Source organism: Sapajus apella, unplaced genomic scaffold (assembly GCF_009761245.1).
Source record: "Sapajus apella isolate SASKATOON/1434 unplaced genomic scaffold, GSC_monkey_1.0 scaffold58, whole genome shotgun sequence".
Lineage (NCBI taxonomy): Eukaryota > Metazoa > Chordata > Mammalia > Primates > Cebidae > Sapajus > Sapajus apella.
Genome location: NW_022436998.1, coordinates 14,433,351 through 14,437,907, shown reverse-complemented (window position 1 = coordinate 14,437,907; position 4,557 = coordinate 14,433,351). Strand labels below are relative to the sequence as shown.

Genomic DNA, 4,557 nt, shown 5'->3' with positions numbered 1-4,557 from the left:
TATGTGCTCAGAGCTAGAGAATCTGATAGATTAAATAATTATTTTCCCAGCTGATCATTTATTGTCTAGAAGACTGTTAGGTTGCTTTATAAAATGACAAAACTCAAAAACTCCTTTCAAATAAGTATCTTTGACTAAATTTTTTCAATTTGGCAGAGATATTTCTTCCAGATCAAAATTTAACTTATATTTTTATTAAAAATAAAAATTTACTATAGTGATATGTATTTCCTTTGAGCATTCAGAATTGAAGAGCATCAAGGAAACTGTAAATAGAATAATTTATTATTCTACCTTCTAGACATAAATAACATTATTTCAATGCATAGTTCTCTGGATTATATTGTTCTTTAATAAAAATGAGAGCTTATTGTACAGTATTTTTATACATGTAGTTTTATAACTTTTTCATTCACTAAGTTATACATTTTTCATGTCATTACATATCTTTCAAGTATGATATTTTTATTGGCTAGATAGGTAGGATTTACCAAAAATTCATTGAAATTACTTTTCGTTTTTTGAATATAATTGATTATAATTTATCGTGTGTTTTAATGATTTCTTACTAATGAGTAAGACAATAAATACATAAGAAGTCCTTTTTATCTTCCAGGCACTCTGCTAGATGGTTGATATTGATCTTTGCATGAGGCTGTACTGTCCTTTCCTAATGGAGCACACATTCTATAAGAGCAAGACAACAAAAAACAAATTAAGAGACAGGATAATAAAATAATTCACAGCTATGATAGTGACTCAGAGGATTTATTACCACATTGAAGACAGACTCTATCTGACAGAGAAAAACAGTAAGTTGTGGGGACTTAGTTCAGATTGTTATTAGCTATCATCTCATTTCTCAGAAATTTTGTTTTCAATAAATAGTACTGGGTCAATAATAGTAAACACTAAAATAAACTTCTGATGTATTAAAGAGTTGAAAGGGAAGTGGAAACTTTCTCCCCATTTCAACTCTTTAATATATCAGGAATTTGTTATAAATTTAGGGGGAAAATACAAATGATCAGATATAGTCTGGAAAAAATACATATGAGTAGTTTTCTATCTCTCGGAGAAGGAGATTCAAGGAGTAAAGGCAATAGAGGTTATGTGTCTACATATACACATACACATATACTTCTGCCTAAAAATTTTAATCTATAAATTGAAAATATCAAGATAGGATAAACATTTTCAAGAAATGGCCAATGAGCCAATGATTATTATTCAAAATACATAAAGGCTGTTATAATTTAATAATAAAATGTTTTTCTTTCAGTAGAAAAATAGCAAAGATTGTTAAAATATATTAACCAAGGAAACACAAATAGCCAATGAATCGAAGGTTAATTTTACATCACTAACTTTATCTTTTAATTACATACTAAGATGTTAAAAAAACTACAAATATTTAATAATATTACACAGTGTTGACAAAGTTGTGGAGAAACAAATGCTCTTAAGGCTCTTGGCAAGATTATAAATTTGTAGAAATTTTTCAGAAAGGCATTTTGTTAGTTTATATGGAAAGCTGCAAAATGAATATAATTTTTGACATTGAAAACAATTAGTTATTCAATCAGGGAACACATCATACACACAAAAATAGTTAAGCAAGTTAGTAAATAAATGTGGTAAAATATTAATAGGAGCTGTCTTGAATATCAGGAGAATAGGTCATATTTATTTTTTCTTAAATATTTCTATTTATTTTTAAATGTATTTTTACATATATTTTTCTATAATTAGAAAACATCAAAAATGTTAAGCTTAATGAAATTTATCATTGTCCCCACATTGTTTAAATGTAATAAAATCATAAGTAAATCTTCATTTTTCCTGTTAAATTTGGAAATAAGGACAAAAAGAAAATTTGGACTCCACATTGTACGAGTTGGGTTTCTGAAGATGTTGAAACTTAGGATCACTTGGATGTCTCAAAGGATGGCTTTACCTAATGTTATAGAAGATTAACCATATAAGCATTATAATTCCACCTTTAGAGACATGTGAATGAAGATTTTTCAATGTAGACTTGACATGCGGTTTATTTTATTGGCTTTTATCTGAGATCTTGCTTATTATCTGGAGTATTATATGTCTCAAATTTGAATACAGTAAGTTTATTTCCCAAAATAATGGATTTATTAACTTCTTGAATTGCCAATTTAGGTTTCAAATGAAGAAGAGAGAAATGTGTTTACCTTAAGTGCATTTAAAAGTATTCATTTACTTATTTATAAGAAATTATTCTTCAACAGGCCACTCTAATACTTTTGATCATTATAGGCACAGTCTACTAGAAATAATTTAAGATTAAATATAATAAGTTATTGACCTTGTCTGACTGTTGGTCAGGAAATGATTGCAGATTTAGTGTATTAGTGAAATTTAAAATATTTTCATTTTGTGTGTGCGTATGTGTGTATCTGGAGATTTTAACAGATCAGATGACAATTTCTAATATGTTTTATACTACTTTAAAAACATACATTGTAGTCTAATATTTTTAAAGACTTGTTTGCATGTTTTTCCAGTATAGAAAATTCTCATTTAATTCTCAGCATAGGCCCATGAGTTAAGTTGTTACTATTCTTAGTTTACAAACACGGACACTAAGACACTGTAGGTTAAATAGCATTTCCAATATCTTGCAGTAAATGAGATATTAATGACTCCATAACCCATGCTTCTACTTATCACAAGGTACTACCTTCCATATACTGGCATAATTTTAACAGTGGAATTAGCTTAAGTGGAGGAGGGAGATGGTAAGTGCACTCCAAAGAGAAGAAAATGCATATCCCAAGGCAGTATGGTGGGAGAGCAAGTTGGAAGTAACGATACATTATTTAAGAAACTTGGAGTGTTGGACATGTGTATGATATCATGTAGAGGTTAAGGATGGTGTGAGATGGTCACGTGTGTAAGGCATTAGAATGAGGTTCCTGTATGTCACAGCAAGCCACGGGTTAGCAGATACATATTCCATGTATTAATTTTTTATCCACTAGATCTATAAAAATTGAGTAAATTTCAGTAATCTACAATATTATGCTTTTCTTTGTGTGGCCTAAGATGTATGCTTTTATTGATGCTATATTATTGGTAGAATATGATTTATCAGGTTTTGTAATGATAAGTAAATGGTGTTTTTGTCTGCTTTGCCATATTTATCTTGAGTTGGGCCATGTCTGATATTAATATAACCAATCCAGCTTTATTTTGTTTAACATTTGCCCAATAAGGTACCTAACTTCCTCCCACCTATCAAAGTCCTATTTAATATTTTCCCCTTAGAGCTTCACTTGGAGATCTACCTACTGCATGGTGCTTTACCTTCTTTTCCTTCCCCAGAAAGGGAGCAATGGGAGTTTTAGGAGATCATGATGAAGAACATAACTTAGCTGGTTTTTGAACAGTGATAAATGGTGAACTTGACGTCTGCTTTTTCTTCTGTAGCTGTACTAAAATGCCTGTAGTCAGAGGAGTAGTCTATTCCTGAAGTGGTTAAGATAAAGTTTTGGATTATTTTCTGACAACACTAATACAATTAGAAAATAATAATAAAAATAACTTTAAAAATCCAAAACTATCTATCTATGTATCTATCTATCATCTATCAATCTATCTGTAATCTATTGGTACTCTAATTCTCATTGGCCATGAAAACATAAGACAATCTTGAAATAAAAGTAATGAAAGTATCTCACAATCAAAGTCCAAAAGCCACAGCTAAAGCTATGCATGGAAAAAACATCTCAAAGTTTCAAACACATTATTTTAAACTAGGAAGAAAAAAAAGAATTAAAAAATACTTTAAACATTGGGAAAAGAACTAAAGTTTTCAGTTTGGTTATAAATTGATTTTAAGAGACCACATTCATTTCATATATTTTCATAAATTGTTGACATGTGTATGACATGTACTTAAGGCTGTAACTGGTCATGGAGAATACGTACAGGTATAGCTTATCTTGGTCTATTTTTTTCCCTCTGTCCTTGGTTTTCCTAAAAGGCATGGGGCTGTTGAAAACACTGTCTGTACATGTAGGGCTCTAAAAGTTTTAAGAAAAAACTGTGAAATTTATTCTTTTATACTCAGGCTATTTACATCAATATTCTTATACTATCAATGTAAGTGCTTCTCTTTGATGATCTGTTTACAAATATTGCACTCCCCTGATTCTTGCATTATACTTACCACACCCAGATCTTATTTGTATGGGGTGAGAGTTGTTAGGGAAGTAATCAGTGCCCAGATGTCCCTAACCAACAGTTCATCTCCAGCTCTCCAGTGGTCCAGCAAACTTGGATTCCGACATCAAAAACAAAGAAAGGAGAAAGTAATGAAAATATTGATAATTTATAGGACAGGGCCAGGCATGGTGATTCATGTCTGTAATCTCAGCACAGAGGGAGGCTGAGGCGGCAGATCGCCTGAGGTCAGAGTTTAGAGACCAGACTGGCCAACATGGTGAAACCCCATCTCTACTAAAAATACAAAAATTAGCTAGTTGTGGTGGCAGATGCCTGTAATCCCAGCTACTCGAG

General features: G+C 30.9%; 1 long non-coding RNA gene across 2 annotated transcripts; it reads right to left on the bottom strand.

Annotated features, from left to right (window-relative positions):
- Nucleotides 1-531: 531 nt before the first annotated feature.
- Nucleotides 532-4,347, bottom strand: LOC116528408. 2 transcript variants are annotated; one of them, XR_004259017.1, is made up of 2 exons: nt 4,208-4,347; nt 532-3,547 (listed from the first exon to the last, which is right to left on the bottom strand). It is a non-coding gene; the product is annotated as an uncharacterized LOC116528408 (long non-coding RNA). The 2 variants fall into 2 exon arrangements; XR_004259018.1 differs by having other exon boundaries at nt 532-3,504.
- Between the last annotated feature and the right edge of the window lie 210 nt (nt 4,348-4,557).